Raw genomic sequence first — 13,954 nt, 5'->3', positions numbered from 1 at the left:
GCTGAAAGAGATAAATTTTACAATGATCTGCGCCGCCTTACCCAAAAGGTGCCTGCAGATGACAAGATCATTATCCTTGGTGATTTCAATGCTAGAGTAGGAAAGAACTTTGAAGCCTGGAAAGGAGTATGAGGCAAGCATGGTGTTGGAAACTGCAACGATAATGGTCAACTTCTGCTAGAATTCTGTGTGGAGCAACAGCTCACCATCACTAACACTATCTTTCAGCAGAAAAATAGTGTGAAGACAACCTGGATTCACTCCTGATCTAAGCATTGGCACCTCATTGATTATGTCTTGGTGTGACAGAGATGCCCACGATGTCCTCCATACCCGCGTGATGCCCAGTGCAGAATGCCAAACAGACCATCGGCTGGTGTGCTGTAAACTTAACTTTAATCTCAACTTCAAACCTAAAAGGGGCAGTATCCCAAGGAGGAGACTCCAAGTTAACAATCTCCCATCAGCCACAGAGAGAAACAGATTCCAGGCAAATCTTCAAACTAGGATCGAAAACCATTCCATAGATTCTATAGATCCCCCTCCTGAAGCACTTTGGCACCATATTAAAAACAGCATCCAGTAGTCCTCTGAAGAATCCTTAGGGTTCTCCTTCAAGAAGAACAAGGACTGGTTTGATGAACACAACAAAGAGATCCAGGAATTGTTGAGGGAGAAGAGATCTGCTCACCAAGCACACCTTGCACTGCCATCCTGTCACGTAAGAAAAGCATTATTACAAGGAAACTTATGGCAAAGGTATCGTTACCTCACCTCCGCAAACAATATATTGGAGTTCTTCGTATGTTTTGACTTCCCTCATCAAAATTTTAATCCATAAACTCGGGTGGATCTGGCAGCACAAACCTTTTTTGGGCTAACTCAATCATGCCCTTTGCAGCCACTATCCTGTAGTAACTTCTTGCTAGCCCTGCTGGTGGAAAAACACTTCAACTACTGCAGGTCCTGTTAAAGATACTCCTTTTTGTTGAAGGCAAACTTCCTCTACATTAAAGAGGATTGATGGTCACACCTGCTGCACTTCACATGTTCGGTATGCTTCCATTTCCCCCCCTAATCATGATTTTCAGTGTTATAGGGAACTACTTCACATGTAGCAAGGGACCTGTCCATACCCATCAGAGGAATTATTCACCTACCAGTAGATGCAATGTCTTCTTTCTGCCTCCCTTACTGCTGAAAATATGTTGGTTAAGTTGGTGATATCTTAAACTTGTGTTCTTGGTCCTCACTTTCCTTTTCTTTGCTTTCCTGAGATGACCTCCAAACACACCTTATGAGCACAAAATCCAGGAGGGCAGCTGGCATGTGTTTCAGCAGGACAACTCCTAATTGGCACAATATAGCCATCTTTTTTTCCACTGAACTGTGATTTTTGACCCATAAACACCACACAAATTACATAAGGATGGAAACCCTACCCATTTTAAATGCAGGCTCTCAATCAGCTATTCTGAAGAATTTCTTAAAACCACGAGCAACACCACAGACACAATGTGATGTATCACAGAATCATCACAGAGTGGTTTGGGTTGGAAGGGACCTTAAAAATCATCTAGTTCCAAGCCCCTGTCACGGTAAGGATCCCTTTGACACCTTCTCCCACCTTCCTTTTTCCTCTGGTTGCTCCATTTAGTATCTGAGTCAAAGGTAAGCCAATACTGGACACCACTGTTTGAAGCAGAAAATGTGTCTGGAGGAAGTTCCCAATATGCACAGCTTCATCTTCTTAAAGTTGGTAATGAACTTTACCAACTTTTTCACTACCTCTTTTTCTTTAAGGTAAAGACACCTTTTCCCCCACCACTCATCTGCCCCACCCCACCCAGCAGACCCCACTGCTGCCTGACCCTGCAGCGTTCAGACCTTCTCCCTGGGCACATTTCAAAGTGGCAGCAGACACACAGTCTGAAAGACTTGAATGTCCCCCTAGATTTAATTAAGTGGCTTAAAAATAAAACCCATTTCACATTAATTTAATAAACAGATTCACATACTATTTGAGAGAGTTTCCAAGTACATAAGGAAGGAGGAAAAAAAACCCCAGGATTTTCCCTACTTTGAAATAGTCTTCTCTCTTCCCTTGTCCCAAGTCCCTTTCCAGCTCTCCTGGAGCCTCTTTAGGCATTGGAAGGGGCTCTCAGGTCTCCCTGCAGCCTTCCCTTCTCCAGGTGAACCCCCCCAGCTCTCCCAGCCTGGCTCCAGAGCAGAGGGGCTCCAGCCCTTGGCCCATCTCCATGGCATCCTCTGGACTCGCTCCAGCAGCTCCACGTCCTTGTGCTGTTGGAAATCCCAGAGCTGGACACAGGGAAGTCTCACTAAGCTGGGGTCTCACCTGAGCAGGGCAGAGGGGTAGAATCTCCCCTCCTCACCTGCTCCCATGCTGTGGGGATGCAGCCCAGGACAGGGGGGTTCTGGGCTGTCAGTGCCCATGGCTGGCTCATGTCAAACTTCTCATCAACCAACACCCTCAGGTCCTTTTTTTTCTTTCCCCAAGTAGGATGCATTAGCTAATTTAGCTGTCAACTGAATATTTCAGGGCTCCAGATTGTCAGATTCTATTTCTCCTTTTTTTTTAAAAGAATAACAGAAAAAAGTTAATGAAACACTGCCTCAGAATATCAGAATACCCTGCTCAGAACAGGCACAAGAGACTGCTGCTAAGAAAATCCATACAGTAGAAATTACTTATTTTCATGGAAGAGACAGAACAACCTTTCAAATCAAGGTTACAGATTCAAAGCTCTCCTCAAGGTTCTCTCAAAGCTCTTTGCTTCAAGAGCCTACAGCCGCATTTGAATTCTGAGAACAATTTGTCTCTCTCAAGTGCAAAGATTCCACCACTTAGTCTAACCAGCAATTCCTCTTCCTTGATCGACCCATGCTAAAACTCATGCAAAAAAAATATTCTGAAAGTAGGAAGACATGCAAGTTCCTGTTGCACACAGAAAAGGGTATGTTATCTGGTTTTACCTTGAAGTTTAAAAAAGTATGTAATTCCGCTTCCCTGGGAGTATAAGAAACCAGAAGAAACTACCATATTAATGGCAATATTAGCATATTAATGCGAATTAATGGAATTGCCTGTATTTCCTTGACATTTTAAGTTCCCTTTCTAATCATCAGTTCAGGGGGTGTGGGAGCTACTCAGCATTTACACCTATACTAAAGTTGCTCTTCATTTCCTCTGAACATTGATGGTAATAGCATAGTTTGTGCAATTCTCAACACTACCAAGAAAAAGACTCAATTTGTTCCAAAATACAGATAATTCTCTACTGAGGCAGACAAGAAACCAAGCAGAAATGCCAAGTCCAGTGAGAAGGGGGAAAGAAAAGTGTATTACTGATAGTTATTTTCACTGAATGACAAGTTACAAATTCTAACACCACGACCAAAAACATGAAATAAACCTATTTCCAAACCTAAATATTTGCCCTTTGGATATACAGTCCCATTTTTGCTACAGCACTGTTTCAGTGTCCCTTACTCACTCCCATCCTCCTTTTCCCATATAAATACAGACACTAAGCATAAAACAAAAGAAGTCCCACTGATGTAGCATTTTCAGTAAGCTCTGCTCAGTGGATTCTTCTCCAAACCACTGACACTCAGCCCTTCTCACAACACGCTTTAAAATCCTGTGCTAATCTTCTTCTTTTCCAGGCAAATTACCCTGGCTCTGCTTGAAGGAAAGTCTCCCTGACAAGAACTGTTTCAACCTCGTACAGCTGCAGCCAAGCACAGTCAGACCAAGCTTCTGGGACACAACAGGCCAGACCTGGTTCTTGCAGACCTTACTCAGGGTGGTAAATTAAAGTTTTTCAAGCCTGAGTGTGGACATGGCCAGAAGCACGAGTAATCCCATGGATTTCAGGGGCACTGCTCACAGTGCAACACATATTATGCTACCACATAAACAATGACCCACAGTTTTCAAACTGGGACTACCCACACGGCTGAGAAGTGGTTTATGGGTCAGAGCTCTGCAGAAAGTAAGACACTGAATTTTGTAAGCATTGCCTCAGAAAAGGCAACAAATTACCCACATTTACTCTTCAAATATCTGCTATTATAAGGAAGTCACCTCCACCTAGTGCTGCAGGACATGATGAAGGACACGAGTAATGGTTCTAGAAAGCCCATCTGGAGACTCATTGCACACCTCACCTCTTGCAAAGCAACAGCAGTGCAACTAAGAACACAAACACAACAAAAAGTACCATTACAAAGTCAAAAGCTGGTGTTACTACTAGATGGAAGATATTCTCCAGTTCATTACCAACATAAACCCCCTGGCTGTCAGTATAATGTTCCATCTTTCTCCTGTCTCAGTCCTCCATGACCTAAATATTCACTGATTAGTACTTCTGTGCATTTAACTCTTTAAGGGCCCAGTCCAGAAGCCCTTCATATTCCTCCATCCAGGCTGCTCAGAGGGAACACAAGAGCACTGGGCAGCTCCTTTGGAAGGGAAACTCAACACCTGGCAGGACCAGCACGGGAGCTCCATCAGTCTTCTCTGTGTTGTACCTATTGCCACTCATTCTGATTCTCACAGGAGTATTTCCAAAAAAGGAGATTTTAACAAACCAGACTAAACACTCTAGAGCAGAAAGAAGTGGTAAATCCTGTGCCAAAGGACGGAGTTCAGCACAGCTGCAAGATACAGGTGGTGGGACTAATGGTGCTGTTTTATATCCCACTTAACATTCTGCCACTGAAAGAGTCCTGTCCCGCTCCCTCAATCACACAAACTAAATTGTTCTTAGTTAGAAGGTTTTTGTCAGGTCAATAAATTGACCCAACTCCAAGTCGATTCAGCTGATCCCACGCACAGGGTGTGAAAGTTGCACTTGGGGTGGGAGCCAGCGAGACCACGGGAAGCAGAATGTGGAACTGGGCTCGGAGACACCTCCTGGAGTGGGTGGCACCAGGTCCTGTGCTCTGCAAAACTCTGGGAATGACATGGTTTACTGCAGCTCAAGTGGCCAGCAAGCAGAAACACTGTGTCTCCATTATTATTGCCTCATGGCATGGAAAAAAATATCAAACCCTCTTGTTCTGCACCAAAATACTGTCACTGGGAATCAGCAGTATTGAGAGAAATATTCAAAAACTGTTTGTTCCTCTTAACAGCAAAGTCAACATGACAGGGAAAATAACTAGTCTGATCTTCCCACCTTCTGAAACTGTGCCATTCTTGCCACTCATTCACTAAATACAACCCAAGTTAAACCAGCTTGTCTTTGATAACCAAAGGGGTCAAGACCTTGAGCTTTTTTCACTGAACTGTTTTTTCCAGACCTCTACCATTTTTGTGGCAAGGGTTTTTTACTGCCACATCTGCATTTATAGGGGAAATTAAACTTCAACTGATCCCAGGCTTAAGTGAAAAGGTTCAGTTTTGGTTTCCTGTTGGAACTTGCAAAGGCAGAAACTTCTTTTGAGGGGGAGTGAGGCAAAGAACAACAGCTCTATAAAAACAGAATTCAATTTTAACATTGAATTGTGAGTTTATCCAGTATGATGGAGTCTTCACTTTTTTGAAGGGGTGATGAGTGGGACCCTGTAAGTTGGAAAGAGTTTTTTAGTCTTGGGTGCAGTCCTTCATGGCAGCCTGTACAACAACACTCCCCACCTACTGGGAAGGGTCAAGAAGCAGGGTTACACTGCGAGCTGGTGCCAGTCTCTGACACATGGCAAAACCAGGCTGTTCCTAATAAAATACCACAAATTAATTTAATCCTGTTTTCTAGGAGTGAAACACACGTTCTTTTCTTTCCTTTCCCCACCTAGAAACTGGCAATAGGAAAAAACAAAATACAAATGCCTTGATTTCAGGTGACTGTCACTGAGCTCTCGGAGCACTGCTGCTGAGAGTGGGGGGAGTAAAAAGCCTCATTTCCACCACCAGGACCCTTGAGTACCAAGAATGCTGTAATGGCATCACCAGTGTCAATCTGCCCTATCCCCATTGGATTTTCATACATTAGAGCTTTGGATTTCCTTACAGCACCAAGCTCGACTCCCACCTTGGGAATAAGAGGGGGTTTGTTTTGTTGTTTGTCATTGGGCTTTTCTGGGGGGGAGGGGAAGGGTGAATTTAGGTTTATTTTGGTTTTTAACTGCTCCTAAATTCACGACTTCCAAGTTTTTGCCTCTAGCATTATGTTTCCTAACTGTAACAATCTTGAAAGCAAAGTATGTAAACACAAAAATCTGTATAACCTAACCTTGTTCTTCTCATCATAGATTTATCTCATTGTTTGAGCTTCTGGCTCAAATGAAATCTTTTCTCAAGATACCAGCTGAATTTCCAAAGGTCTGGATTTTCTGCATGTTTGCTATATCTGAAATGATAACATCAGGTAACACTGAGGAAAAGGGGAAATAGGCCATGTCACATAGGCATGAGGTTCTTCTAAGGAGACAATCCTACCCAGCTGCAGATAATTCCTGTTAAACATGACTTGAAAATTTAGCCCCAGCATTAGACAGAACTCAACATTTTTCCAAATTAAAAGAAGTCATCATATTATTCATGTAGCAGCAAACAAAACATTAGGTTAACAGGTGTGAAGAAGAAAACGTGGTTCTTCATGTTCTCACGTCAGGATACAGCACAATAAGACAAAGTCACTGTCACAGTGGACTTACTTTTCAATGGCCTCAATACTGAAACATCTCACAGCTCTGCCATAAGGGCAAGTAATCCATATGTTCTCAGAAAATGTCACAGAAACCATACTTTCCTTCCAAGTTTACATAGGCACAAGTGACAACTGCTATGATTTTTACTTCCATTGACCCAAATTACAGTGGAGGTTTTTTCCCCATCAAGAAGTATGATGATAATGTAGAAGTATATAATTACCCTCCTCTGCTGACACTGAAATGTCACCTCCACAGAACATCTCCTACTACTTGTAATTCCACTAAATTCACTATCGATTACACGAGCTGCTGTTACAAGTATAAAACAAGCACCGGCTCTCCAACCCCAGAAACCCTGCCAAGAGGAGGAGAAGACAGCACTAGGGGAGAGATCTCCAGGTAAGATGTCTACTCTCCAAATTAAATAGTCATCTACAAGATTCCTGAGCTGGATCACCCCAAAACATTACCTTCCAGAAGTCTCCAGGCTCCCTGTCCCACATGGGAACACCAGAAGAACACAGGAAGCCCCAAGACCATGGAAGAGCTCAGCAGAAGTTCTCAGATTTGCAATGCAAACTGTGGGAAAGGTAGACCCTTAACTCATTCTGGAGGTGCTTATGTCCTTTCTTAGATCCCACCTTAATTGTACAGCAAATTATATACTTTGGACTGGGCTGAATCAGAGAAAATCCTGCAAACATCATCTCCTTTAAGAGCTGGGTATCATTAAAAGTCCCACAGCAACAGGAGCTGTAAGATACTCCCTCAAACCTACCTCAGAGAATGCCTAAATAACAAATATTTTAAAACCAACAAAACAGAAAAGGCATGGAGGGAAAGCCTGATCCAGGTCCCCACGTTGTCATGGTGACTCCCCAGTCATTATGTACTTCAGATACATTGAGAAAAAAGCTACATTTTCACCCCTCCCCAACCAAATAATGCAAAGAAGGAAAAAAAATCCTGCCAGCTTGTCCCACGCCACTCAAACGGCAACCTAATCCTTTGATCAGGCAGCACCCCCGATATATTTTAATCAATACCTTCCCTGCACTGCAAATCAGGTACTCGGACAACATGGAAACAGGCATCGGCAGAAAATTCAAATTATTAATCTGTCCAATCCATTTATCATACAAGACGAGGATGCTATTTGAAATGCTTCTGACCACGCTTGGACCAGCTTCAGAATATTTAAAAATAATTACTTACAACATCATTTCATTCCTTCCCATTTGCAGACACTGTTTGCAAGCAATTGGTTTCCTTTTACCAAGTACTACCAGTTCCACATGCTTATCACAGAGAGCAGACGACCTCAGCCAGCTCAAACAGAATAAAATCCTCTCAACATCTACACGCAAATGCCGCATAAATACGGGTTTTAAAAAGCATAAAATCAATCCAGCTCATTATGGAGCTGGCATGGAAACGCAGCAAACGCTCTGCTACCACTACATCGCTCGCACCGAGCAAGCACTGCCCACCACCAGCAAACATCCCCCGCTCGCACAGCAGGGAAAGGCTGATGCACACACAGCACAGTTGTGCAATAAGACACCATTTTCTGAAGGATACCTGAAAAAAGCATGAAGGGCTCCGTGAGCGAGCGGCACTGGAGCAGAGCACAGCGAGCACAGCATGCACAGCATCCACAGCATGCACAGCATCCACAGCATGCACAGCGAGCACAGCATCCACGCCGACCGGCGCCTCGCCAGCCCCGCCATCTGCCCCCCGCCCTCCTCCCAGACACGGCATCCCCATCACCCCCAACCTCCCCCGGCAGCAATCCACCGAGCGAGGCTTCGTGTTCGGTCCTTACTAAGCCACGGACGGACACCAGGTCACTTGAAGATTGCCCGTTCTGTCCCGCTGCAGGGGCCTCCCAAATCAAAAGTGCCCAGCGAAATTCAGGCTTTTCGGCCTCCCCCCCCTTTTTTTTTTCATATTCATTCAAAGCCGTAGGAATACACTCAGCCCTTGACAATGCCAGCTTGCATGATGAAAGAGCAAAAGTAGTTTTGAGGCTGCAGAATGCCTTTCCCGGGTTACCATGGAAATAAATGTGGGAAGGGGAGGGGGCTTCTCTGATGGCAACTGCTGCTACTCGGTGGAGATTCTCTAAAGCCAGGCTGCGTGGGACTCTGCTCCAGGAGAAGAAAATGTGCTTTACTATTACTACTCTAATTTCACCCGCAGTTACTTTCATTTTCACCAAATTTCACTGAGTTGAAAGGCGTGAAACTTCCCCCAAGATGTTGGGGGGACGCTGGTTGAAATAATCACGGTGTAAGAGCCCCCCAAAGAGGAGCTGAAGAAACTTTATTTACATACTGGAATTTGCACAGATGGGAATTACTGCTCAGTTGCAATTAAAACTTGGTTGACAAAGTGGAACCTGTTGCAAGGCTGACTAGTTTCAGGAAGGCTTCATAAGGAGGATCAGCCTGTTGTTAAACCAATCCCAGTGCCCCGACAGAAGTGGCTGATATCTCCTACCCATGTGGGGCCAGGGGAGAACTGGTGGGAGAAATATCCTAAACCAGGTCCCCTCCTGACTTCTCTCTCACTGCAGCAACTTCTGCTCTAATCTGAGCTGACAAAATTATGAAAACACGTTTTTTACATCATCATCTCACAGCAGGAAGATGAAGTAATATTACAGTTACACATATGGAAAACACACTCCTGGTCCATGAGTGGAAAAACCCCAGAGGGAAGGTCCATCTCCCTGCAAAGCAGAAAGCAAACAGCCCAGCCCATACACTTCTACCTGTTTTCCTCCCCAGCCAAATACAATTTCAACATTTCTTTACTAGCCCACAAATCAAAAACTCTAATACAAATAAAACACAAGTCTGATCTTATGATACCACAGTAAAAATTGGTTTTGCTGATCACAAGGAACCCAGATCACACAGAGGGATTCTCCTTGCTTTCCCAGGCTCCTCCAGGTGCCCTCACCATCACATCTTTATAACCACCCACAGAAAGTTTCACTCACAGCAAAACCTCAATTCCTACACAAACTCAAGGAAGAGCAGAATTAAATCTTCCAATGCAAAGACAGCAAAGCACCACAAAGCAGCAACTGCTACAAACAAGCACTGGGGAAGGGCTGAAAGGGCTTAAAAATCCCAACAGCCAGAAACCAGAGCAGCTCAATCCTGCTGCAGCCAAAAGCCACGGAGCAGCTCTGCAGGGCTCACCTGACCTGGTCTTACATGTTTCTGGCCATATCCCCTCACACCATGCCAGCTTTCCACTGTGCCCCTCTCCCAGCAGCAGCAAGCACTGACCAGTGCAGTGTCCACTGTCCAGCTGGCAGCTGCCATCCTGATGCTTTTTTGGGAAAACAGGAAGGAAAAAGAAGAAAAGAAAATTATTCTGGAGCTCTTTATCCCTTTTCTCAACCTGCTCTGAAATGACCCTGAGGAGCGAGGAGGGACAGAGCACAATGCATAAACCCCACTTCCTCAGGAAACCAGATTAAAAGCCACACCATCGACTAGCAAGGAAGCTCAACAAGACCAGGAGAACTCACATGGGAGCAGCTCAGATGGATTATTCTTTTCTTGAAAAGGCAGCTGCCAGGGAGAGACAAAGGTAAACACTGAGGCAGAGCAGAAGGCCAAGAAATTTCAGGGAGAACATATACTGATTATCAAAAATCAAAAAATCCTTTTTTTTTTATACGTATGCAAAAATCACACATAAACACGCATGGCTGGGAAGGGCAGCCAGGAGATTTCTTCAAAGCCTCCCTGGACAAACAAAAAAGCATCACTGATTTTAGACTTTCTAAAAGCTAAATAGCAATAGACTGACCAGCCAACATTCCTGTGATTACGTGGCTAAAACTCCTCCAGGAGAGGAATATACACGATACACATCATACCTCGTCTCCTAGTAACAAGGCAAGGTATCACATGTGCAGAGCTGAGGGGGAAAAACAGACTTTAGTCTTTCATTGCAAAATAATAAACGGAACAAACTGGCAAGTGACTAGCTATTTCTTACTGTGTGATCCTCCTGTAATCTTCTTGAAGCTTTTTATCAAAATTGTGCACATGCAAAGAAATGAAGAGTTAATCCCGTGCTTGCTGGTATCTTTTCGATGACTGATAACCTCTCATTGGAAGAACAGAGAGATAATTTAAAAAAAAAAAAAAAAAGAGGCCATTGTTAAGGATAAACTAACACTTCAAATCATGTACCCAGAAAACAGGGAACCTGTTATTTGTTTACCCTTTAATGCTGTGACAACTACATTAAGCTGCCAGTGAAACAAAGGAAAGAAGTCAGCTTGCCCACCTGCAACACTGATATCTGATGCAGACACTTGCACTGCTGTACCTTCATACTATCAGTAGCTGCATGCACCAAAAATAAAAAAAAAATAAAACCACAACCAAACCCTCAGAAGATGCAATAAATCACTCAAGCCATAAAGGCACAAGCAAAAGAGCCTTGCTTTTTGAATTGTGTAATAACTTTAAATAACCAACCAAAAAAAAAACCCTACAACTGCTAATCTGTGTGAAAACTGCACAAGCACACCATGTTATCTGGTCCCCAAATAACACCACTAAAGGTGAAATGGTACACTAGCCTTTGGAAATGGAGACTTATAGAGGAACCTGGTACATCTGGGGACACTCTGTGGTTTGCAATATGTATTTTTACCATTTTCTCTCGTGCAGAGCTGGCTGTGTGGGCAGACAGAAAACTCAGGGTGCTTTTGTGAGCCACACGGGTTTTCCACATATTTCAACCTAAATCCAAGCCACCTGAAAAGGAAACCAAGAGTGGTTTTTTAAAGATGACTTTTCACAATTCTCCTTAAGTTTTCAACATTTTAAGCCCCATATCTGCCAATGTCCAGCATTTCCTTCTCCTGTAGCAGCAGGAAAATTCCTCATATACACTGACAAGGCTTAAAGGTGCTACCCTACTGCTGCTTTAGAATGGCAGTTAAAAAAGTATTTATCAATTGTTGTTTCCTCCTGCATCTCTAATCACTACAGAGGCATTGCACCTTTAAAACACATAGTGTTTCCTTGGTGGCATTAAACCAGCAAAGGGGGTTTTATCACTGTTCAGTTGCAAGAGAAACTTATGAGAACCAAGTAACTGTTGAGAAAATGGAAATAACTTTGCTGTCAGTCACCTCTGCTGCCAAAATACATTCCTTTCAGAGCTCAGCATCTTTGCTTTTTTAAGCTTAAACACACTAAACAGAAAAATTTGCCCTGGTCATACAAATTTCTGCAACTTATTTGATAATCTCCCCCTTAAGATCCTGCAGTAAAAAAAGAGAGGTTTAAATCACTGGTGTCAGAAGAAGATTAAACACCCAAATAACTTCATCTAGTTTAGCTGGGTAGTTTTTCTACTAAAACAAAATAAAATATTCCTCAATAAAACCAGATGAATGGGTCTTTAGAGATCTTTGATCCAGATATTTCATACCACATTTCCAGTAAGTATATAAATTTTACTGTACTAATAATAGGTTATTATTACTATTACCATCACCAACAACAGACAGGCAGTGCTGACCATCCTTTAAGCACAAACACTTGTGAGAGGCTTTCAGCCTCAGGCTGAGTGTCCCCAGAGCACTCTGGAACCACATCAGGAGAAAATCCAGAGCAGAGCTGGCATGCAGTGAGGAACAGAGGGGAGCACGAGGAGCTCGGGAACTTCAATTCAATGACATCTATCAGAAACAAATATGAAAGGTGTGAAGTGCCTTTTTCCCCACTCTCATTTTATCTCCACTGTCAGAAAATGCTCTGAAAGCAAGCAGAACGTATTTCTGTGAGGTCACCGAGGGGAGCTTCGTAATTTCTTCTGAAACATCTAGAAAAGAGGAATAAAACTGGAAAGCTGAAACCATAAACTATGACGTGCACATTTATTCACAGTTGACTTTGCAATTTCCAGTTTGGTTTTTATCAGGACAAAACCTCATGGTCTCATTTCCTCTGGTTTCCAGGGAACTTCATTATTAAAACACAGAGTTTTAAAATAGACTATGACTTCACCCAAAAAACAAAGATAGCCTTTGTGTGAGGGGAACCACAGTTGTGTGCTTTGAATGGTGCATAACACAGCACAGCTTTAGCAAGAGCATGAGCCAGGCCAATTCTTTTTGAATTTTTATATATAATCCTTAATTTTTAATACATATATACATGGATCCATACATTATACATATATATGTATATGTACACCTTGACAATCACTCCCTTTAATAACTTCAAACTTACAAAGAGGCACTTTGCTGCTGTTATAGTAATTGTTCAGGGTTAATTTTATGCATCATCTCTTTCAGAGCAGTAGGAATAAAAATGTACTCACAAATAACATATCAGTGAAGTTTTCTTCCCAAAACTCCTGTCACTGCTGCCACAGCAGACAGTGCACAGGGGCAGCACATTGTCCTCAGCTCTGGAACGTTCTGAAATCATCAGTGAGGAAAAGGAATCTCTGCTATTAGCTGGATATCTGTACACATATGATGCAGCTAACTGGCCACCTACATTTCTGTGGATCTCACATGTTTTTTGGAAGCTCTGGGATGTGGAACAGCAGCGCCTGCTCTTGGTGAGAGCACTTTGATAGCAGCTTGTTGGAGTGGTGTCCAGTTTTAATTTTATTATTCCTACAAAAGCACCCAACGATCCCAAAGGAAAGCAGGGCTCAGAGAGATAGGCACTGTACAAATACTTACTAAAAACAGGCTTTGTTCACAGTTCAAACAAAGTATGCTTGAAAATGAAAGAAGGGGGGGGAGGAAAGTGTTGCCAAGGTTTCACAGCGGGAACAGAACTGTAGCAGGGACTCCTGTCCAGTCCTTCCCAGCTCCTGGGACAGGGCTAACCCCCCTCCAGCACCAGTTAGTGAGCTGGTTGCATCCTTTCAGACAAAAGGAAGCAAATATGAGCCTTTGTTATCCCAGTCCACAAAATACATAACTCAAGTGCATGTGTTCTTGGTGCACACAACTCCTTGCTGGCACACAGGAGAGGCAGGGGAATTCTTGTGGGAATCCCCTGCTAGAACACTGGCAGAACATCACTGGCTACATTAGTCACAGCCCAACACAAACAGAATATGCAATTCTGCAGGAAAAAACAAAAGTGAAGGAGCACACAGAGACAGACACCGTGCAGAGAAGTTACTACCACAATAGCATTTCATGCAAGAAGTAGTAAAAAGAACACAGTGTTATCCCTTTTGGATTCAGCTGCACTGAGCAGTA

The 13,954-nt window shown here is 43.3% G+C and overlaps 1 protein-coding gene across 7 annotated transcripts in view; it reads right to left on the bottom strand.

The window, feature by feature from the left end:
• Window positions 1-13,954, bottom strand: part of FGD3 (FYVE, RhoGEF and PH domain containing 3) — a 108,820-nt gene that overhangs the window by 71,690 nt on the left and 23,176 nt on the right. Inside the window, exon 1 of one of the 7 annotated variants that reach the window (XM_027664968.1) lies at window positions 8,507-8,684. The exons of 4 other annotated variants lie outside the window; for them this stretch is intronic. The gene's annotated coding sequence lies outside the window, so the exon portion shown is untranslated. Of the gene's footprint in view, window positions 1-7,893; window positions 7,912-8,506; window positions 8,685-13,954 lie in introns of those variants that run through there. 2 more of the 7 variants (XM_027664970.1, XM_027664972.1) reach the window with 2 other exon arrangements.

The sequence above is a fragment of the Corapipo altera genome, unplaced genomic scaffold (genome assembly GCF_003945725.1).
Source record: "Corapipo altera isolate COAL_440 unplaced genomic scaffold, ASM394572v1 124, whole genome shotgun sequence".
Taxonomy (NCBI): Eukaryota; Metazoa; Chordata; class Aves; order Passeriformes; family Pipridae; genus Corapipo; species Corapipo altera.
This window is presented reverse-complemented; position numbering and strand designations above follow the sequence as displayed.